This window comes from Hirundo rustica, chromosome 5 (assembly GCF_015227805.2).
Source record: "Hirundo rustica isolate bHirRus1 chromosome 5, bHirRus1.pri.v3, whole genome shotgun sequence".
NCBI classification, from domain to species: domain Eukaryota; kingdom Metazoa; phylum Chordata; class Aves; order Passeriformes; family Hirundinidae; genus Hirundo; species Hirundo rustica.
In genome coordinates this window covers 33,194,308-33,218,414 of record NC_053454.1, presented here as the reverse complement: position 1 = coordinate 33,218,414, position 24,107 = coordinate 33,194,308, and the positions used below count along the sequence as shown (strand labels likewise).

Genomic DNA, 24,107 nt, shown 5'->3' with positions numbered 1-24,107 from the left:
TAATTATTCTGTTGTATTTTTCTGCTTGTAATCAGATTAGTGGTGTTTTAAGGAAATTGAAACCAAAATTGTAGATGTTTTTCTGTGCAGGAATATGTTACTCTGCTGAGGCACTAGGAATGTTTCTGGACAAAATAAATATTCTGTGTGAATAGTTCTGTGTACCAGCAGGTGTAGGAGCATCAAACGGGAGGGTGCAGATGCAGAACACACATGGGGCTTACATTATCTGAAGAGATTCTCTGCTTTGTGATTGGAAAGGTGACATATGTAAGAAACTCCTACAGATGAGTGCTTATCAGTTTTGCTTTGTTGCCTCGCTCCCCTCAGTTTACATACTGCCCTCTTTGCTGCAGTATTTGCAAAACACTTCACTGTAGTAGCTGTGTTTCCAAAGTGTTGCTGAGTACAGAAGCAGATGGCAGCTCAGACATTTATCCATCTTGCACTATTTATTTCTATTATTTCTCTGGAAACAAATTAATTGATGTTAAGCTGTTGCTTCCTGTCTCCTGCTTGCTCACTTTTTTTATTTTTTAAGAGGAGAAGATAGAAATCATATCTGGTTTCTGTTGGTGGGGGTTTTTTTTGTCCTTCTAGTCATGAATATTTCAGTGCTGTAATGAGAGGTCTTTGAAAAGCTGTGGAACGTGACGTACCAAAAGACTAAAAATTAACTAAGACAAATTAGTTTCTTCTGTTTCTAGAAGCACACATATAAAGATGATGATAAGAACATGTCTGAAATACAAATTAAGGTTGAAGATTTGTGTGGGTTTTCTGGGGATCTGGGGACACAGGGAGACACCACCAGTCTACTAACTTCCTTCCATTTTGTGCCCGTTTGGACAGTGTGGGTTTTTAAAGATTCCTCATGTGAAATAAACAGCTAATTTCCTCTCCAGCAGAAATGGTGCCAGGTGAATTTGGCACTGCTTGGAGAGCTCTGCTTATGAAGGTAACTATCAGCAATCCATTGCCTACATAAAAGGCTGTATCAAGTTAGGTCTTGTATGGTCTCAAACTCCACTGAAGATTTGTTGGTTTGGGTTTTTTTAATGAGATCATGGAAAAGACTGTCAGGTTTTTTTGTACTAAGTTGTCAATCCTTTAGAATATGGTCAGAATGAAATAATTTTAACAAAATCAGTCTGCTGAAAGAGAAGACTTTGCACTTCAGAAAGCGCTTACTTCTTTGAAGTGCTAGACCATCATTCTGTGTGGACACATTCGATTGTATATATATAAATTACTGCTGGTGGGCTGAAAGAATAAACTAAATAAATCCAGGGTGGTAAGCATGTACTGACCATGACTGTCATTACACTAAATAAAAATACATAAGGTTAGAGTAGATCCCATTGCCTTAGAGCTGAGGGAGAAGGGTTAAAAAAATGTAAGCAGCCCTAAGGCTGAGCTGAAGTTTATGTTGCAAGATCTGTAAGCTAATCAGTACTGTGATGACTTGAGCTGGAGTGGCATGTCCTCTGTTGGAGGTCTCTACTTTCTTTAAGGAATAATATGATTACACAAGAGCTATGTGGATAGACTTACTTTATATGGATTAAGTGTGGAGAAGATGGTGGGGAAGAGAGGCCATTAAAATGAGTTCCTTCCCTCACCTGTTTGCACGTTGGATGTACATTCCCCTTCTGCAAGTTTGTGGAAAAGGTGGAGTGAGTGGGAGAGCCAGGAGACAGCGTTGATCCGTCAGTCTCTGCAATCTTCTGATTTCAGCTAATACACTGCCTTACATTTGTGCTTCCTGCTGCTTGGAATGCTTAGCTGGTGGTGTTACAGAGGAAGGCAAAGCTGACAACTAGCTGAGCTGTTACTCAGAAGTCTGCACGGTGCTCCAGTTCCCAGATAGATGCAGTAATCTGGGGTAAGGAAAACGCCTTTTGTGAATGGTGGCTGCGTATTTTGTTTGGATATTGCAAACAGTGTGAATTTCAGCATGGGTTTATGTGGATGAGACTACGTTTTATTACTTTTTCCTCTGTCTTTCTTCAGACCCAAATCCTGGTCCAAAAAAGGAAAGGGCACAATCCTGGACTGGTTGCCCATAGCTCAGTGAGGAAGAGGGTGGTACTGTGCGACTTGCGTGTGCCTCTGGCAAGCTGAGATTCTTTCTCAATCTGATAGACAAAGAACTGTAAATCCCAGAATAATATTACTCATAAATTGCCCTACATTAATTTCTGTTCTGTGTAGCACATGTAAGTGAAAATCTTGGAAATAACGTTTGCTAAATCATGTGGTAAATGGTCTTGTTGATGACTGCAGAGTTGCTCTGGGGTTGGAGCTATTAAGCACTTATTATGGGAATCCAACAGGGCAAATTAAGAGAAACCTGTGTGTGTGCTTGTTATTTTAGGACTTTTATGCTTTCTTCTGAGAGACCTCATGTAGGACCCCATGACCTAAAAAGACTTGATATCTTTTAGTCGGAGGTTAAGTCTTGAAATCTCAGTTACTGACCTATAAAAAATGGAAAGAATCACTTTTTAGGGAGGGTTTAGTGTTGTTATTCTTTAATGCTGAAAAGCTGAATATTGCTGTTAATAATACCTGTAAAGCAGCTTTTTAGCATTCTGCCTAGTTGTATGTGGTATTTTCACTTAAAAGTGCATTTTTTTGTAAATTAGGGGGGATAATTTATGTTTCATTGTAAGTAGCTGGCAAGTGGGTTTCTTATTTGTTTGTAACACCATTGTAAGCATTTCTTTAATTTGGGAGTGTTCAGATGCAGTGGTTGTAACATAAATCTATACATGAGTGTTCCTTAGAAATACTATGCCAAGTACACAAAACCATTGTGCATGGTAGAATTTGCCATTATAATAAATTCTATCATAAAAGAACTAATGCATGGTATTTTTTGCAGGTTTTAACTGTTCCATTTCAAAGCTTAAATGTGAAATCCATTTAAAACAAGTATTGCTCCTGTTTATAATGCTTGCTGGATACCTCCCCAGATGCAAGATTTTAGAGATTCAACAATTTTTAATACCAGTATACGAATGTATCCTTTTACATAAATTTAAAATTTCACTTTGGAACAGGTGAATCATCTCGCTCACTATTTCTTTTTCTAACTTCACCCAGTTTTCTCTAGAATATTACCTATTTGAAAAACTGCCAGTCTTCTAATGCTGTTTCTGCCAGGATCAGAAGCATGTTCAGTAATGTTCGTGAGCAGCATTACTGACAGATCTTGAGTTCCAGCTGAATCAGTTAAGTCTTTTGATGGCATAATTATTTTGCCAGCCATCGCTCTTGTAATAGTGGAACTCCCCGTTGAGGGAAAACGAGGTCATTCATCTTTTGTAAGATTCATACATGAGCTTTATCACTATAGTAATAAAATTCATTGCTTGGTTGGAAACCACAAAGGACTCATACCACTGGAAATTGTAACCACAATTACATACATTGCCATGTGCACAGTTAGGTTGCTATTAGAATAAACACATCATGGTGCATCTGTAAATAACAGGGAATGTGTGTTTTGGATTAATTTGTGGAATGTTGGACAGTTTGAACAAAACCATAAAAAAACCTGAAACAGTATTCTGTCCTTCCTGCTTTATCTCAGATTCCTTTGGTAAGGCTGGCGGGTTTTTTTTGTTGGTTTTTTTTTGGTGTTTTTTTTTTTTTTTTTTTTTTTTTTTTTTTTTTGTTTGTTTTTTTTAAACTTATTATATGCATTTACAGCTAATATTCTAGGATCCTATATTGTCTTTAAACAGCATTTCCCTGCCATTCTTGCCAGTGTGTTTATGAGGTTCTGTAATCTCCAATTTGCATAGGCAGTGTTTAGGTGACTTCTCTGTAAACTATATTTTAACCATGTATATTCACCAGTATTCACTTTTTTTTTTTTCATTTTCATCTCTGTTTTTTGTTTGAAATATTATTAAAAGGATCCAAAATTATTCTTATCTATGGTTACAGAATGATTTAATAATTACAGCATGTATTGGGTCTGACTGACTGCATTGGCATTAAGGAATTATTTTCATTCAGTGATATTTTGGGAAGTTTCTAACACTGTGAATGAGTGTGTTGGGTTGGGCACTGTAGTAGCTTTGCTTTGGTGCATCTGCTTGCGTTGCTGCGGTGAATGATTGTCATCAAGCACAGGGGAGAGCGTAGAGGTCGGGCAGTGGTACTGCTTTACCTGCAGCTGCCAGCCAGCCCACATCTGTCTGCTACACAAACCACAACGTCCTCATGGCTTGCAAATGATGCTGCCTGTAAAGCCCCACAGTGCAGACAGATGAATAACTGGAGTCTAAAAAAGGTGTGTTTAGGCTTTTTCTTAAGACTTTTTTTTTTTAACATGGTGCTGAAGCACTTTCAGTTTGTACTTTAGGAAAAAGGTGCATAGCATTTTGGAGGTGGCATGCAGGGATGCCTGATAACATCAACATAGAACTTTCCACTCCAGAGGACTCTTGAGAGGAATTTCAGACTTCTGTTTGCAAAGGCAGCAACAGAAAGGATGGGCGAGGGGGCTGGAGCAGAAACAATTCCCTTTGTTGTGTGAGTACATAAAAAGTACTTTTTAAATGAAGACTGTTAATGAGTCCATTGTTGTTGATGTATCACACTGAGCTTCTGTTGGGCTCATCTTTTTTAAAAAAATCAAGGCAGTTGAACACATGCATCCAATGTGCATTGAATGCTAAAACAAATTCAAGTCATTGACTGCTCCTCTTAATGAAGAAAGTGGCAGTGGTGGGAAGCGTAACAGACATTGCTTTTAATGAAATTAAGTTTGCACATAGTCCCAAGCATGCTAATATCTCTAGGTGATACCCATCTCCTTAATTCCAAGATTTCTGTTATTTTAAGAGCTATAGGTATCTAAAGAGAAACAGAAAAATTGATTTTGTACTCCTTCATTTTTGTCTCTTTTCCATCTGTTTCCCTCTTGGATAGAAGGTGATTTGTCAGGAACCTGCTACTCTTATTGCATCTTCTACCAAGGTTTTTAAAGCATCCCTAAAATCCTAATAAGTAAGGGAAAAGGAGAAAGCTTCTATTCCTGCAGACTATAGCTGAAGAGTATTTCAGAATATTGTGTAACAAATCACTGCAAGCTATTTTGTACAAATGGTGAAACTGGATAAAATACCATATGCTGCTGCACAGTACTTCAAAGAACTATTTCAATATTTTGAATGGGCTAAAATAGCACATGCAGATTTATTCAGTCTAATTGGGGCTTCACAGTTCTGCTGTTGTAAAGGAGAATATCTGTGCAAGCTAAGTCGTGGGCAGAGGAGGTGTAATCAGACTATAGTACAATATAAACTAGATGAGAATTAACTTTTTCCTAAAATGCATAACAAACATGATCATCTAGCATGCTGTTAGCAGCAGCACAGTAGGTTTTATGGTGCTTTTGTAATTTGGACACTGATTTGGAGTCTAATTGGATTCCTGGGCAACACTGAATGGTAACATTCTTAAGTTGTGTAAAGACTATTTGAAATAATGGGATTGACATTAACCTTTTAAAGTTTCCTTTAAAAAAGTCTGTTTGAAAAGATTAAAAAAGTAAGATACATTAGAATTAGAGATTTCAGGAAAAACTACTCTTGTGTCACAGACTATAGACATTCATTCTGATTGGCTCTGTAAATGGATAGAATAAATTTGTTTGTTTTTTTATTTTCCTGACCTCCAATTACAAGTGTAAACTAGAGGGTTAAAAAACTTCCAGTTGAACTCGGAAAAAACAGCTGCCTTGAAATTCAGCCAAAAAAATTGTTGTTTAGGAAGTCAATAAATACTTACAGAAAAATAATCAGGGCAGCAGGCACAATACATTCAATGATTTTGTGTTTCAGGGAGGAGGTGCTGATATAGGTGCACTGAGTGCTTCTACTTTTTTTGGGGGGGAAGTTGTATTTGGCTTTTTTTTTAACTATAACTCACGTATGTGAGGTTGATGTTCTGTTATTGTTTAAGCCGAAGTAAGGCAAGGGTGCACTGTTTTCTTGTGTCCTTGCCCGTGCTTATATAAAACAAATCCAGGCTGGTTCAGGAAACTGTGCAGAGCAAGTATTAACCTTAAGCTGCTCTTATTTCCTTCAGTATTGTAACTTCTTTCTAAAACTGCACCTTGCAATCATTAAAATGTTTGTGCGAAGGAAGATTTCTGTGGACATGGCAAAGGGGATAGACAGACGTAGTAGTGACTTTGATTTAAATTGTTGCAAAATTTCATTAACTTCATTAGACTCTGTGGTACTTGTAAGTCTCATCAGTATGTGGCTGAAAGGATGCTGTGATGTGTCAGGTCTTCTGCATATTGATTCCGTTTGATGCCAGCCTGTGGAAAATGTACAAATGTTGGGCTGAAAACACGACAGGAGATACAGCCCACAAGTGATGGGGTGCAAAACTTTTACTTGGCATAGGCCTAATAATGATGTTAGCATTTGCCTTTTTAAAAATTATTGTTAAAAGGAGCATCTTTTACAAAGGAATAGCTGCTGGCTAGACTGATTTTTCACATTTAAACTCAGAAGCAGTTAATCATCTTTTAAGAGGTTTAGAAGACATTTGTGAGTCTGATCTGGAGGTCGTCATACAAAGTGAACTAAGAATTCTAGTGGGAGCAGTATTTCCCAAAGCACTGGGAAATACCTGGAGAAAGGAGAAATACCTTCAACGTGGTCTCAAGGGAGGTGAGAAATTCCCTTAGGACAAGAAAAAGTTATGTTTAGAAAAGCTTGGATATGCAAAATTGGTTTGGCTTGAGCAATTTGTTCTTGCTATTGAGGAAACTGAGGCAGGGAAATGAGTGTGCCTTTAAAATTTCGTTCCCATGTACATATGTTTGTTTTAACATTATCTGAAGTTAAAACCCAAATCTGGAATCACTGTGTTTTGGTGCTTTTCACTCATTTTCCTTGTTGTATGACTGATTTATCTAGAATGCCTTCAAGTTTTGGAGCCCTGTGAAGCACTGCACACACAGTGAACAGGATTTCATGAGGTCAGACTCTTACTGGGAGGCTTAATCACATCTACTGCAATGCCTGATTTAAGGGAAGACTGGGGATGTTTGCCAGTGCAGACGAGGAGAGGGACTGTGCCAAAGTCTCTAGAGAGCCTTAAGCTCCCGGGACCTACAGTCCTTTCATGTTAACACTGTCAAAACAGTGCATATCTATTAGCTCACTGAAAGATATTCCATCTGACTTTTATCCAGTAATCATCTTGGTAGTGTAGTGTCTAATTTTTTTTTTTTCCTTGTTTGGGAAACTCATAATTCAGGTCATGAATATATATTTTGTAGTTCTATCAGCTCTTGTTAGTGTCTCATTAAAGGGTTCTCCAGTGTGTGGTATGGTAAATTGGGGAATAATTACAGTTGTAGGGGTATTCTTCAGGTCATCTAGTTCAGCCCCTTGCTCAGAGCAGGGCTTCCTTCAAAGTGGAATCAGGTGGTTGAGGGTGTTGTTAAGTCAAACTCAGAAAATCCCCAAGGATGAAGATTTCACAGCCTCTCTTGGCAGGCAGTTCCAGCCCTTAACCACTCTCATTACGAAGCTGCAGGAAGGGGTTTGCAGTGTATTTTGCAGAGTTTGGATTCTGATTCTGACTTGGGTGTCTCATTTTTTACTTCTGGGTAAGATGCAGATTAATTGAACATACCAAGCCTGTATGGTTTTGATCTAGAGCTTTTAACTCATGCCCTCTAAGACTACTGAATTGCTTTTAAATCAGCGTTAGGATTTTACTTGTTGGCATCTGTTTTGATATATTGGAGCTGCAAGGGAGTGTTTTCTAACTCATGAGATGTTTAGTTCTGTTGCCCTATAACACAGTTTACATACATTCACATTTTGTTCCTCCAATGTGTAGAGTCACAAGCTCCTCATCTCCACATTCTTGGCTAATGCTGGGATGAGGATCTTGCATCTGGTTTTTGCTCCTGTCTCTATAAAGGGCTATTATTTTCACCTTTCTTCAAAATAAAAACAGTTGTAATGTGTGCATCAAGCTGCATAGCTTGAAAATCGTTATTCCCAAGAGAATATATACTCTAGAATATAGGGTCTGAAAGTAGTTGACAATCTAGTTAAAACATGAAATTGCTGTTATGTCTGTTCTTGAAGGGAAAACAAAAGTGGGAAGGTGTAGGGTTTTTCTCATGTAACCCTTTAGCTAATCAGGAGCTTCTAAAATTACATAGGTCATTGAAGATAAAGTTATCCAAAACGTTTTATCACTTATCATGTTTCTGAAAATTATTTTTCTTTCTGTATGAACACTACTATCTTTTGAAGAAAGGGACTTGACTGCAGCGCTAATGAAGTGTAAAGAACTAAAGCTGTCACTGCTGCAAATGGTATTTTCAGGAACAAGAAGTTAGTTTACTTGATACCTCATAGCAAATGTCGTCAAAAGTCTAAGGTGCTGTCTGTGTGATTTACGATGAAAGCGTTTAGAGAGGAGGTGTTTATGTAGTCTGTCTGGTATGTCTTTTCCAAAATATATCTTTAGGTATGTACTTTGGGGACATATTTTTAAAGCAAAACCAGTGTGTTTAGTACACTTCCCTGACTTAGGGGAAATTGCAACTGGTGAGTTACACCAGTAATTCCAAACAAGTCAGAAAAACCCATCCATGTGCTGTGCTCTGCAAGTTTTGACCACCTGACTGAGAAACTGTTGTAAAAATACTGTAAAAAATATTCTAACATTACCATTACTAATTTTATGTATTTTTAGAGAAAATTTTGTGGTGTATTTTTCTAAGTCTTTTTTCTTTTTTTTTTTTTTTTAAAGATCCCATAATGCCTGTTCATATTAGAAGTAGAAATTAAGTTTTCTCCGCAATATAAACCTAGAAGTTGGAATGGATTGTGATGTAGTGAAACCTTACAGCACTCTAAGTTCACCTAAGGTTCACTTGGTAGGTCACTGGATCACCATTGCAAGGGGCAAAGCAAACAACAGCTATGTAGCTGGTACACTTATATTTTTATGTTGGTCTCTGATCCTGTTAAAACCCACTTGAACTCAGAGTGCTTGAACTCAAATGCAAAGCACGGACCTTGCCTTAGAAAATCGGAGCACATCCCCTATTCTGAGTTTCAGTAATCATCTCTTGTCAAGAGAGAAGGGTTAAGACCCTGTTTCTATTAGGCAGGAATCAGGCATTTGGACTTTTGAGAATTCCCAGATACACCCTTCTGATATCTGCAGGACCCTGTGTGTTTGTAACAATCCTGCTGCTAATCTATTGATTCTTATTTTTTTGTCAGGTACGTAAATATCTATATGTTTATACATAGTGCTAAATGGAAATCTAGTACATAAAGGACTCCAGCCAGCTATGTGAGTCCAGGCTGAGAAAGGTGGAATATGGTTGTTAACAAAACTAGTTGATGATTTCGAGATTTAGCTGTATGAAAAGATTTTCCTTTAGATAGTCACAGTAAGTACAATATTACCTAAACGTCTACTAAATACTTAATTGAATCTCAAATGCTGAATTGAAATACTAATATTGTAACATTTGTATCTTAAAGGATATGCAAGTAAATCCTCAGTTTATGCATAATTTTGGTTTTATGATGATGTTTCTTGAAAATATGAGTAGGTGTGCTGATCTTGCATCTAAGGCTCTTCAATATTCATCTTCCTTACTTAGTCATCTAAAGCTAGGGAAGATACTTTACTATTGTGTCCACAGTAATTTGTTATTGGTTGTTAAAATGCTGCATAGTCATCTGTTATAGGGTTAAAATCTTGTTTGGCCATTTATTATGTAGAGTTAAAATATTGTCTGCAATGTAAGAAATTGAACTCTACTTGGGTTATTAACATCCCTCCCAACTGATGTCTCAAGCGAGAGCATTGTCACTTAAAAGTAGCCAGTTGCTTTAGCAATATCTCCTTGTCATGAACCCATAGCCATAACAGAACTGCATATTATGGATAACATCAGAAATTTGGGTAGGGAATGAATAGCTATAATTTACTTTCTGGTTATGCTGCCTTTTCTTTCTTAGAAGATACATGTGCTTTGATATTTATTGCAGATACACATTCTCAAGAGGCAATTAAGTTATGTTTTCTTTTCATGTGTAAAGAGTAATAAATTGAGTGGAGATTCACTTGGCAGTGTGGGAGGAAAGAAGTGGAGCTTTAGTTCTATATTTACTTCATCTTACCCCATTTCCTTGCCACCTGCTCTCCAGCCAGGCATTGAAAACTTGCCCTCCAGTTTGCTGCTGTGACTTCTCTGCAGCTCCAGCCCTGTGTGGTGACTGAGCTCTGCACTTCACATCCCACTTTCCATCTCTTCAGTGAAGTACCTCTGTCTCCTGGTATTCAAAATGTGTTATGGCTTAATGGTACAATAAATCACTGGAGTATCCAGTATCTCAGTACAAGATCAAAATACAATTCGGAGTCGATAGCAATTCTCTCCTCTGGGTTTGGGGTTTTTTTTGTTCCCAGAAGCAGTTTTATGTCCACATGCATGTCTCTTACCCATGCCATTCTGACCTGGCGTAGGACAGGGTTGTCTTGCTTGCACTTGCCTAAGCTGACTCTGGCTACTTTGGCAGGTGTAGCGGTGGTTTTGGTTGTGGTCAAGTTTGTACCATTAGATGATAGAGCAGTGCTCCTCTCTGCTGCCACTGTTCAGAGAATCACTGCCTTGTTAGCCTAGTAAACGTTTTTAGTTTGAGTGCTGGCAGCTTATTGGGTCAACCATTGGCAGTGGTAAATTCTGCATTAATGCAGCCAGAAAATGCCCAAGAAGGCATTTTTCTGCATTCTTTTTACAGCCACCAGTAAAGGCTACAAACTGAGCCTTTGGCGTGTGATTCTGTGGAGTTGGGCTCAGAATTTCTGTAGTGATCAGCAGTTATGATTTTAAAAACAAATGCTTAGATAGACTAAATAAGAGGTATTGTAAAGAAATTAAAGATATCTTTCCCTGAAAAAGTATAGAATTGATGACAGCAAACCATTTTATGACTTTTCTCTACACCCTGTGCTTAATGTAGGTCAGTCAGCTTCTGGTTGAACATATCCATTCTATGTTCTTCTCTTGGGACATTGCCTTTTCCTTATGTACTATAAGGGTAACAGAGAAAGAGCCTGTTTTAAAATTTTGTGGAGGGAATTTGAACTGACATAGTCTGGAAGGTTTGGTTTGTCCTTGGGGTGTTGTGGGGTTTTGTTTTTTTTTTTTGTTGGTTGGTTGGTTGGTTGGTTGATTGGTGTTTTTTTTGTTTTATTTTTGTTTTGTTTTGTTTTCATTTCCCTCCTCTTTCCTTCCGCCTCCCCCCTTATTTTTCTCTTTGTGCCTGGGTCTAATTGAAAAAATATTGTGTAATCATTTAATGAATTCTTCCATTTCTGTGAATCTTTAAATTCCTTTATTTGTGTCATATACTATACGGTATAATTACAGAATCGATCCAGAAAAAAGGGAATGCCTTTGCTTTTGGAGACTTCCTTTAAATTTTCACTCACTGATGTAAAGATTGACATTAGTGGTCAAGTAGAATAGACTTAGAGATACCTCCTAAGAAATGAAACCTCTCATAGACTGAAAACCACCTTAAAATCACTATCTCATTTCTGTTATTTATGTATAGTTTTTAATAACAACATTAATTTTTAAATTTCCTAAATACTATATATAATAAATTTAAATATCAAAATCAAATACAGTAGATACACAAAGTTTAGGAAGTGAGAAAATGACAGTGATGCTGGAAGATAAAATCTTGCTACTGTTTTCTGTGTTATCAGTCTCCGTAGCAAACACATAATTAAAGATTGCATCAACATGCATGAAACTAAAAGAACATTTCTCAGTTTATGTATTAATATTTAGCTTTAAATGGGAAATCTCACTTGCCATCACACACATTTCCACAATTTTTTAGTGGTCACCTTGCAGCATGGATAATGTAGTTTCTAAATGTGGGGGTTTGACTCTGAATTCCTCTCCATTGCAGGAGAGTCTGCCACACAAACTGCAGAAATGTTTAACAAAGGGCCTAGAAAAGGGTGACAAGTTTAGGTTCAGGAGACAGATGTGTTTGAGAGATCTGGTCGAGTCTGCTCCTTATTTCAGTAGTTTGGATGACCTCTGTTACTTAAAGGGTTCCAAAGCTGGATTGGCAGCACCAAAAGTCTGACTGACTGGCTATTGCCTCAAAGAAAACCCTGATTGCTGCAGGTGTTTACCCCAAGGTACAAAGGTGGTTGCTCTCTTCCAGTAGTGCAGACTTCATACTTGTGTTTTAAAAAGCATAATCTCTCTCCTGTCCCTGTGGCTGTGTTATTACACTGTTAATTGATTTGGGATCCTGGACTGTATCTTTAAGGTGTACTGATAGTGTTTGTGGAATACGACGAATTTACTGACCAAGGCATGAAAAAAGTCAATGCTCCTGACAGGTTGTATGGAAATTAGCCCTGAAACAGCGGATGTGAAGAAAGAATTTTTCTGTAGCTTGAATTCAGAGCTTCAAAGTCCATCTTAGCCCAGTGGATCTACCTTTAAAAAGTTGCCATTTTAATTTACTGTGACACCTGGTAGGCCACCCACACCCCAGGTATTCCCTGGTACGCTGTTCTACTTCATTCTGTCACTGCAGGAGCAGATTCTAGCCCTCAGGTTGGCAGAGGACCTTCAGGAGCAAATGGGAGTCACGTACAGCTGCAATAATGGCTCCTGTGTCACTTACACTATTACCTTCAGTTTTGACATTTAGCTGGTGGGAAAAAGAATCTGCTTAAGTAGAGTCTTCCCTGCCATAAAATATTTGTTTTTCTGCCATAAATTAAAAGTAATTAATAAGGAATAAGTGTCTTAGCTCTAGCTGACTGGATCTCTTGTTGTCATTGGTCTGATGCTGTAATAACTCTGTGGGCTAGTAAAAATAGTGAATGTTCTTTTACGTGAAAACTTTTCAGTTTATTGAGAAACTTCTAGGAACAAGATCAAGTTCCATTGTGTAATCATATTTTAGTAGTACATATCACCGGAAAATTTTTCAGTATGTTTTTTTTAGTTTTGCTGTGCAGTTTCTTACTAATGTGTTTGCTTTCTAATGGACAGTTTTGATTGGAAATCAGTGGAAAAAAGCACTGTTCCTCTGACTTACACATTTTACAACAGCTGTTCCTGCTATACCTTTAAAAGAGGTAATTTAAGAAAGCTGTGACTTTTTTAGTGCTCTTTCTCATGGAGATACGTTTAAAGATAAGTATCAACAGTAAATAGAATATGGTGCAGAAAAAAATCATCTTAGAACTGAGAATTCTGTTCTTTCTTGGCAGCACCTAAGGCAGTCTGACCAAGAGCAGGACTACTCTGACCACCTAAGCCTGTGTGACCAAGAGCAGGACTACTTCCATAGCCATTGCTGTTAAACTGTTCAGGTCCTTGCAGCTGGATCATTTACTGACCCTTCTCTTCACGTGATTTCTTCTGGGATCAAAGAGATCCTGCTGCCATGCTGAGCATTTCCCAGGCGCAGGAGGGCTGAACAAGAGACAGACTTATCGTAGATTGACGACTAGATTGATGGTAAGCAGCGCAGAGGGTTCAAGCCTCATGCTAGCATAAAATCATTTGACTGATAGAAATATTTGCTTATAAATTGAAAGAGTAGGTAATAATAGTGGTTTTTTATGATTACATTACATGATATTTTGTGATTACACAGACTAATAGCTAGCAGATGGCAGAGTATACATTTTACTTGTTTACCAAGTTGATGGATGGCAGTGATTGAAAAACATTTTTTTCCTTGTTGCATTACTCTAAAAGCTTGTAGTGGACAGGCAATTTACAATATGAGTCAACAATAATTTGTATCTGCTCTAGATTTTGGGGGGCATCAGTTATTCTCTTTATTTTATTTGACTTCTTTCAATGATATTTTCTTCTTAGAAGAATGGGAAAAAAATGAAATCTACTTTGAAAGCCAGGTCTTTAAAGGGATGCATTTGTACTTACAGTCTACATATACAAATAGTATCTATTTGTACGAAGAATAAACGGTGGGAGGCTTTCTCCACTGTTCTATTTCAATGTTTATCATATTACTTGGACGTTTTGATGAAGAGAGATATGCTCTGTCTTTTGTTTAGGCACCTCAGCACAAATCTACATTGCTATATTGCATGCTACCAAGAGAGTTAAAACTATCCAGTCACAATAATAATTGCAGTGGTTCTCATCCTTTCTTTTTAATTGGTATTGACTTACTCATATTATCTATGTGTGTGTTTTAGATGTATCTCCTCTTCAAGTGTTGTTTTTTGGTTTTCTTCCTTAGATGCAATGACTCAGGAATATTCCATAACTGTGGCGTTTTTTCAGGAGTAGTAGACCTAAGACCTGACTTTCTAGGTTCATTCCCTATGTATTTTAGTTCCCTCTGTCAGGTGCCCTAGCTCCCTGCCATGTTCCTCAGTTGTGCCATTCATTTTTGTGGTTTCAACAAATAGAACGTGAATTTTGATTAGTAGTAGTAGTAGTAAAAAAAGATTGCCTTTTCTTCAAGGGAAAAGGGGCAAAGCTGTGGTTGCTCTTTTTTCAAGAGTCAGTGTTGGATCCTATTTTTTCTGTAAGGTTTCTAACTTCTGTGAAATTTCATATCTGAGACATCTTGTATCTTACAAAATTTGATAGGACTTGGACAACATGGTTCAAATTTTGTGATTTTGTGTTTAGTCATCTCATAGTAACTTTTTTTTTCTGGAAAAATCAAGATAAAACACTCAGATGAAGCTTGAATTTCATTTCTGATTGAAGAATCCAATAGACCATGGATTTTTCCCCCCTGGTAAAAGAAGAAGGGAAATCATTGCAAGGATTACTGTGACTGGACAGGATAAAACATAACTTGAGATACTATTTTCAGATAACAAAACCTTTGCCTTTCAATAATATATATGCCTATTTGTAACAGAAATACTGAGTCTATTTAAAACTGTCCCTTGAATTCCCTTTATGAATTTGCTCACATGATAAGACCAGAAAACACATTATTATTACTACGTTCAGTTTTATATTGACCGTGGATAGATCCACTAAGCCTCTGTAATTCTGCCTTACAACTACTGTCTCTCGAAGAGTTTTCATTACTCCAAACTGCTAGTGGCCTTTCAGCAGGAGGAAGCCTACAATATTGTCTTATCTTGTGTAATGTGTGGAAAAAAAAAAAATCTATTCAGATAGTTGCTTGTTTAGTGAGCTTGTTTGTCATAGGCCCTATTCCCAAGGTACATTTTTTTCCTGGGCAGTAATTGATCCATTTTTTATTTCCTTCATCTTCTGCTTTTCAGCACTGCATTCAGATTTTTTGTGGCAAATATATATGTATATATGTGTCAACAATTGCCATCTTGTTCAGCTTCCCTACCCTTGACTGAATTTTCATTTTGTATTCTCCACAAAATCCAAGTTTCAGACCGCTATGATAATACGGCATTTTCCAGCTTGTATCAGTAAAGATGAAATGCCTTTGGTAGTGATGCCTAACTCTGGTTGCAAAGAGGAGAATGAGAAATAAACAGTAGAAATCTAGCTACCAAGGCTCCAAATTGATTTTTGTATGGACACCTGACTTACGTACTGAATGCTGCTGGTAAATGCTTGAGGTCACCAGTACAGAAGAGCAGGAGTAGACAAGAAAGAGCAATGCTTGTCTGTCCTCCATAAATTTTTATGGCTCTCTTGCTGGGAGTAGATGAGTACTTCAGCAAAAAGTTACTGTTGCATCAAAAGAGCCGCCAGGTCTGGGTGATGCTTGCTGGATTGAGATGATCAAGCCAGGTTATGGGGTGAGAATCATGGGTTTGTGAACGCTGTCAGAGGCCCTGCCCATGCCTACACCTGCCTGCCTGAATGTTAGAGGGGATGAATGCAAATGCAGGCAGGGGAACAGACCCACCTTAAATCTGACTTGATGAAAGTAAATATTTACCTCAGGTGAGCCTTGGTTACAGGGACGCCCCAAACTTTGCAATGGGACAAGGGGCTGGGCACAGACCTGGCTATAAGTAACAGAACATAGAGTAAAGTTTCATGAAAATTAATCTTAATCCTGTTGTGGAAATACAGATGCACCTTTCTGATTTAAAAGATGACAGTGATTGACGTGCAAGTCCTGTTCATGTGCAAATCCCATCGTTTTGCCAGGATTACAGATGATAAAGTAAGGGATAGGTCCTAATTAAAGAAAATAAAAAATGTACAATTAACTTCAGTTGTCTTTGCTCAGATTTTTGCTTGCAGCATTGATTCTTATCTATGCATGTAGTCTGCCGACTCTTCTTACAATGCAATGCTTCCATGAACCATCATCAGTAATTGCAAACAGGAGATTCACTCACATTGGGTAACAAATACTTAATTTTTTGCTAAGAACTGTCTCAAAGAATATGTTGCAGCTTTTTAACCAATTAATATGATTTGTAAGATGGTGTAAGTATTGATCAAATTTCAAAATTGAACCTCTTTTTGGGCAACGTAGTGAAAGTTGATCACAGACTGTCATAACTGATTTGTTACATATTTAGTTACTGAAGTGTGAAGGCTTCTAAGAAGCCTATGAACTTTTAGCTGGTGTTTTTCCAGAACCATCAGGAGATGGTTCCAGGTACATCTTTCTTCAAAAAGCCTTAAGAGCCAAGGGAAGTCCTTAGAGAGGAGGGAAGTGCTGTTGTCCCTCCAAAGCATACTGTGCATGCTTACTCCCAGATTTGCAAGCATTGGTTCAAGCAGCTGCGTCTGCTGATTTGTGTGCTGCAACCATGTGTGTGTCCAAGGAAGGTGGTTCAAGTGTATCTCAAAATTACAACAAAAAGATTCAGCTTTTCTGACAAAAAAACTGTCTACCATTCATGATTTAGCAGTAGATTTTGCCTCTGTAAGGGAAACAAAATGGGTTTCATAGTTGTGATTTTCGCCTCTTAACTATTTCCAAGTGATGTAAGTAAAATCTGTTACTTTTTTTTGTTTTTTTAATTTTTGTTTTTACTTTGGTTTATAGAGAAGACAACCTATATTATTACTGCCTCTGTGCCAATGAGTGTGCATTGGCTTCTAACCAAAACCATGCATTAAAATGGTGCACTGCTCCCTCACTGTTTTCATACATCGCTGTATCAGTCTCTTCTAGTTGATTTAGGATGACTGCTCTTCAGATTAGTAAATCACTGCTTCGTAAGGATAGCCACAACAATTTTGAGGAGGTTGTGGAATTGGTGGGACTTACTTTGTTTTGGTTAGAAAAAAAGCAAAAGAACTGTTTTATCTCTTTAGCAGTTAAAAAAAATATTTACTGCCTGGCGTATGACAGTGTTTAAACACTTGGTTCAATTTAAAAGAAATAATTTACAAATAGCTTAATGTTATGAAGTTTGGAATACAAATTATTCATATTCTGTTTCTTAGTCAAAAAGTCCTAAGTTCAATACCAGTGCTAACACAAAGCTTTGAGATGGTATTTATGAAGGGTTGAGGGAAAACAAAAAACAATGTGAGAAGAAAAGTAGTTCATATCTCCAGGAGATATATATTTTAGTAACAAAAAGACTGTACTTTTGAACATTGTGCTTTTTTAGTCACTTTTCAAAATAAGGCACTGCTATTTGCAGTAGATTTTCATGGAATTGGTGTATTGCATGCAGAAAATAGAGTACATATATGAAGCAATGTAAGTATATTAATTTGTTACAGTAAATCACTTTAAAGTATGAAAAACTCAGCCCTATACTTAAAAAAAAAGAAGTGATTAGAAGATTCTACTGCCTCAGATCCCCAAGACTGACTTGAAAGAATGGAGGAAAAAATGATTTTTGTTTCCCTTCTGTTTGTGTCATACGTGGTGTCCAGTCCCCTATCTCCTTGCCAAATGACACTGATTTGTGTATATGTTTTAATTAGGAACCCAGGCTTGATATGGTTCATGTTGTAGATGCTATTGTTTGTGAGATAGGAGCAGACGTCTTGCTCAAGGTCACAAGAGGCAAATTCTGTTTCAGGATGCTGAATATAAAAAAAATTCTCTCCACTTAGTTCCCTCTTTACCCTGTAAAAAGCTTGTTTGGAAAATTGAGTAGTATCCATTTGTACTATCAGTTTTCTGTGAGTAGAAATTCTTATAGTGAAAAGTAGGATATTGATCTGGATAACATCCCTATACATAAAACATTCACTGTCATATTCTCTGTATTTCCAGTCTATCCCTTACAGGCAAGATCACACTTCTTCCCTTTACTTAAAAATAAATAATAATTAAAAAAACCACTCTTTCCTCACATACACACTCTCAACAAATGATTGACTGTATTTGTTTAGATCAGTTGCACTGTCTTGGAGAAGCTAGGGGGGAAATTGGAAATGCATCTACTGTATCTCTTGTGTAAATTAGTTTTTTGATCATTTTGATAGAAGATAATTGCTTAAACATGACAGTTAATTTATGTTGTGTTCCAGTGTAGAAGCTTCAGAGAAAGTGTGTTCCAGCATGTACAGCTGACTTTACTTTAAATTTTCTTGACTTTATACCAGAGGCATTTTTTCTCTGCTAGAAGTACAGTACATATTTTTTGCAGTATGCTAATACAACAGTCTGTGCAGGGAATAGAATCTTGGGTTTAATCTTACTTTAGAAGTTACTGGCAATGACCATGCCTTTGCTATAAAATATTACAAAATTGGGAAAATGTAATATTTAATGCCTGACTCTCAGCATATAGGGTCTTGAAATCTATCTGAAATCAGTTTTTCCAAGCAATGAAAAATGCACTTAAATCTATTTTTTTATCAATAAATTATAGGAAGGTTAGGTTAAAAGGCTTATTTTTAACACCTCTTTACTGAATAGATTTATTTGTTATAGTACGTGGATAATTAGGAAAAAAAAATTGCTTCATAAAAAAACCCTTAGTATTCTAACCTGGGATAATAAAGAGGCATTGGCTTTCAATGAAATATTAAGAGAGTGAATAATCATATTTACAGTTCTGGCTATAAAAGAAGAAAGCCAGGTGTTCACTATTAGTCTGTCCAAATCAGTTCTCAGATTCTGGTGTCTGACATAAATTGAAGTGAAGCAATTTAATTGTAACATAACGCTGTGTCATTACTCCTCAGTCTTAAATTGTGCTTATACTCAAAATAGTTTGAATAAGCTTTGAAATCTCCATGGAATTGATGCTGTTATTAATGAGAAAGTAACGCATCACTGTATGTTTGATCACACTACCTTGTAGCAGAAGAAATGAACAGGAAAGAAACTGAAGGAAACAAAACAAGCAAGGAGCTTCTGTGGTATTGGTTTGTTGTAGAAGCCCTGCACCTCTGCCTTGGTGTGTCTTGCTAGACAAGGAATGCTAGTGGCACTTCATAACAGCAAAAATCTGAGATGATGATAACCATTTTCACAGAAATGCTGATGACCAGACGCTGGCTTACAAGGAACACTTTCACTGCTGCTTTGCTTTGAGAAACATTGCCAGCCTTAATGGTTCTTAAGGCCTGAAGCAATTGAGTGGAGAACAAGTGTAAGGAGAAGCGTTAGGCTTGAGCAAGCGCTGCTAATTTGTGCCCCTTGTTCAACGTTGGTCACTTTGGATTTCTGGTTTCTGCCGTTGTCCGTGAGGCAGCCAGTGGCTGTGATGGGGCAGGCTGTGCTGCTTAACCCGGCTTGGGCTGCTGAGAGCTCCGCTCCTGCGCTAAGGCTGGTGGCTCTTCCTTTCTTCTCTCCCTGCCCACGGTGAGCAATGCGGGCAGCAGGACACTTCAGCATTTGGAGAATAAGCGTTACTGACCCTTGCTGTGCGTATCTTCAAATTGCTGCACTTGTGAACAAAAGCCTCGGTGCTGGATGTAATCGTATTTTATAACATCATAAAAAGTGAGCTTAATCTTGATTTGTTTGCAGCTGTGGCAGAGTTACTGAAGCACCACCTCTGCTTCTTTTCCTGAAGAAATTTATTCTCTTGTAGGTTTTGGTTCCTGGCCTGAATATTCTGTGCAAATGTCAGAGTGGTGCTGTATATTAAAATACATCATTATTCCTCTTGGTACCATAGCACGATAAATATGAAGTAAAAGATTTTTAAAGGTACACATACATCTTCCCAAGAGACAGATTTTTGCAAATCTGTCTCCATTTACTCTCATTAGTATTAAATCAGTACAATTGATAATAAATGTCAGACTGTAATGTTTCTGGTGAAGCAGACCATCTGCCTGTTTCGTAATACGAACATTTATGCTTACAATCAGTATACTTCAACAACTGGACTGGAAATGCCAGGTAGTAATGTCTGTTACTTGAGGTCTCTGAATGCATTATGTATATTGGAACCATAATTAGTTCCATGCTTTCTGGCAAATGTAGTTATTAAAGCAGATTTCTTTCTGTGGACTGCTTGCCTTCCTTGAAAGTACCATTCTCCTCTTAGCCTCTGTTTTACTTCTGTGTGATCAATTTTTTCTTACTAAGGTATTTAATTCTAAAGCTAGTTTTCTCTCTTTGAATAACTGGGATTTTTGAAGGGTGACTACCAACTTAAAGTAATGTTGTGATATTCAAACAGAATTATCTTGCAGTCAAATTACCAGTTTGTTTTGATGGAAAGTTTTTGATTAAAAACAAACAGCAAACAAACTAAAAAGACAAATATCTGTGAAATTCCTCAATTAGAGCTTTCAGGACTGAAGAATAATTTGCTTTTCTTCTGCAGTGAGCAATGGAAAGTGAAAGATGACTTATACTTCACATGACTGTTCAGTTGTCCTTTCCAGATGGATGCAGGTGCTTTTATTGGGATGGGTGGGTGACAGTGGGCTTCAGTCTCTTTGGTTTTCCATAAATATAATTTCTTTGTCAGCAGTTGAAATCCATGTTTGTAGTCAGACATTATCAGCTCTTGGTTCACATTGCCACTCTGTATGCTGTGAGAGTGGGGTGTATGCTTGTGAGAGTGGGGTGAAGCCACCACTAGAGCTGGGCTGAGAATGTTCCTGTGCACTTTGGGTCCTGCAGCATGGATGGCACAGTGCAACCACAGAAGCTGCAGTGGAGGAAGAAGCAGGAAGAGCTTTAGCACCAGGTCATTATGGTTTAAAGCTGCCCAGAATACAGGGAATGCCCATCTGGACAGTCCATTTAATTAGTGGCACGGCTTCATGAAAATCACTGGCAGAGATGAAGAGAAGATGGGAGAGGGATATCTCTGCTGTTCATGGTTTGTTGTTTTTTTTTCCCTCAAGCGTTTTTCATGGAAGAAGAGAGTCTTTGATGTCTTTGACTGTGGAGCCTCTTGAGAGCCTGGTAAAAAATAGGAAGATTGGGGTTTTTTTTGAGATAAGCATTACTTTTTCTGAAAGGAAACTGGAGAATTGCCGTATATTAATAGCAAAGCTTTATATGTTATGCAGACCTTTTTTTCAGCAAGAAACACTCTAAATAAAATCAGTGAAAAGATGTTAGATGTATTCTTCTGTTTTACAGTAACCTTTTCAAGTTGCATATGAAACAGTTGTTAACATTATGCACTCACAACATAGATAAAATTTGCTGAGTTATTGCTGGTGATACATTAGCTGATCTCTGTACTTACTAAATTTCTTTCTCTGTTGTGATATGAGAATGAAAGATAATTCAGTTATTCTTTTGTTTTTCAAGATCAGCTGACTTGAAATAATATTTGATAAAAAGAAACTTGGATTTTGTCATTGTGCTGCTGGTTTTCAAACACTGGCAAAGCTACTTTCCTACTTGTGGCATATGATGCAATCTGTGTTTTTAACAGACTTTGCCCATTTTGCTGGTTTATTCGGTGTTTTCAGAGCAATATGTTACATTCCCAGCTTTCAGGTTTGGCTTGGAAACTTGCACTGTTTAAAACTTGAAAATAAGCAATATTCATTCATTCATCTTGATTTTTTAATCTAGTACTGCAAGATTACTCTTGGAGTATTATGCCTGAGCAGCTAACATATGTGACTTGTAGGTACATATATAGTGTATTTTCTCGAATATTTATTTCTATGTTTTTGCATAAGTATTTGCATAAGCATGTGTTTTTCTTTACCAGTTGAGGCAGGGTTAAAAATCTGTCCTGTAAAATACAAATATCTGTATTTTTTAACATATTTGTATTTCTGATTTACCTACTGAGTCTTGGTCTGACAATACAGCAGAGATGGCTTGTTTACTGAACATTAACAATTTTTAGATGCTTCAAAGCATCATGATTTTTGATCATGAGGGGTACAGCCAGTGAGAAAAATCAATTGAACAAAAATTCTACTTGAGATTACTGTAGTATTTGATGCCATGATTCTAAGCAAAAGGTCTGGTAATGCATATATAGAGTTACAATCCTACAATAAAATCAGAGCCTGCACGTTCTGCCGAGGCTCTTATTAAGTAAATACTCTGCAGAATCTGTCACTTCATGTTGAATAATGTAAGAGGCAGTGGCCATGCAAAATTGCAGCATGTTTTAAAGCTGTAGGACTTCTTCAATGGAATTAAAATGTTTTAAGTCACAATATATCATATGTATGTCCTTATAGAACACTTAAATGTAGTAATATTAGGATGTTATGCTTTTATGTGCTCTGTAATGATGTGCATATGATGCATCATTGTGATTTAAGATATTTAAATCTTCATTTATTTTTTTTACCTTCTTAGAGTTTTGGGGGTTTTTATTATTATTTCAATTCTCCTGATCTCAGTAATAAAAGGCAGCTTCTAGTATTCTGCATCTCTATAGTAAATAATATCTATATAGTAAAAAAAAAAAAAAAAACAAACAAAACGAAAAAAAAAACCACAGAACAAAACCCCTAAAATTGTTTTTACCAAAATTTATTGTTATTTAAGACTTCTTTCTTAACAAAACAGATACTATTTTCTTACTTTTTAAAGTAGGTTTGAGCAAGCTGGTAGTCATTCCATTTTCTCATAAACCATTTTTTACTATTATGTGATTATATTGCAAAGAATAATTAACCGTTAGGTGTTTCCTGTGACAACAACGTAGTTGCTTCAGTTATTATGCATATTTTATCAAATCTTTCGTTTCAGAGAAGCAAGAAGATAAATCTAGAAACTGTTCAGGCTCTGAGATGAACCTTAGGCATGAACTGAGTTGCTAGTCACTCAGACACTTATGAAGTCTTCTAGTTTATTCCTGAAATGTGCAGCACCATTTGTAGCTGATATATGCTGACAAGTGATATTCTTGCCTTACAATTTTGATCTAGTTAGGTAATTCAAATAAATGGGTAAATGTACCCAGCACCTGGAGTGTACTAGTCTGCCTGCTGCTTTGCTTTCTAAGAGTTGGCTTAGATTGCTCAGCTAATAAAAGTTTTAGATGTCATGGCTCTAGAAGGCCCAATATAAAATTGCTCCAGCTAAGGAAGATTTTTATCATTAATTGTTTGGCAGTAAAAAGATAAGATAGTCAGTGTTAGACTTTCCTCATAGTCTTTTCCATAATAGTTATTAAGAAATTACATTTGAGATTGACCTAACTCAGGATAATGATGACTGCTCTGAGGAACTATGTGCAGTCTCTGTACAGGTATTATTTCTTTCATTTTCTCCTCTTTATATAACTGCTGTATTTCTACAAATCTCTCATCCAGCTGCCTGCCCTATCATTTTATTGTTGTCATTTTTCTACACATCTCTTAAAAAATAAAAGGTGTGTATTTGTTTGTTTCTTAAGTGACAAGACCCTTGCTCTCTTGAGTCCTTCTCACAAGGGTGACTTGGCCATTGCTCTTACTTATAAACAGGGTCTAAATTATGCTGCTGACAGACAGTTCTGTGCTTGTGATTTTCAGCTGTACGTATTCCTTGGCACCTTTAATGACTCTTCTCTGTTCTCTTTGCCTGCTGGTTCTGATTTTCCCTCTAAATACATCGCATGAATGTATTACTCCTGGGGACAAATCAACTGTTCTTCTCATATAGTTGCTATTTAGACTTTCCATTAATAACCTTGGTAGTGTTTTTGATACTGAACTTCTCAACTGATACTTTTCCTCTACCTGG

The 24,107-nt window shown here is 37.1% G+C and overlaps 1 protein-coding gene across 7 annotated transcripts in view; it reads left to right on the top strand.

Annotated features, from left to right (window-relative positions):
- TENM3 (teneurin transmembrane protein 3) overlaps window positions 1-24,107 on the top strand; it is an 844,329-nt gene that overhangs the window by 480,620 nt on the left and 339,602 nt on the right. Inside the window, exon 5 of one of the 7 annotated variants that reach the window (XM_058420802.1) lies at window positions 13,342-13,591. The exons of the other annotated variants lie outside the window; for them this stretch is intronic. The gene's annotated coding sequence lies outside the window, so the exon portion shown is untranslated. The remainder of the gene's footprint in view (window positions 1-13,341; window positions 13,592-24,107) is intronic. 7 annotated transcript variants of the gene reach the window in all.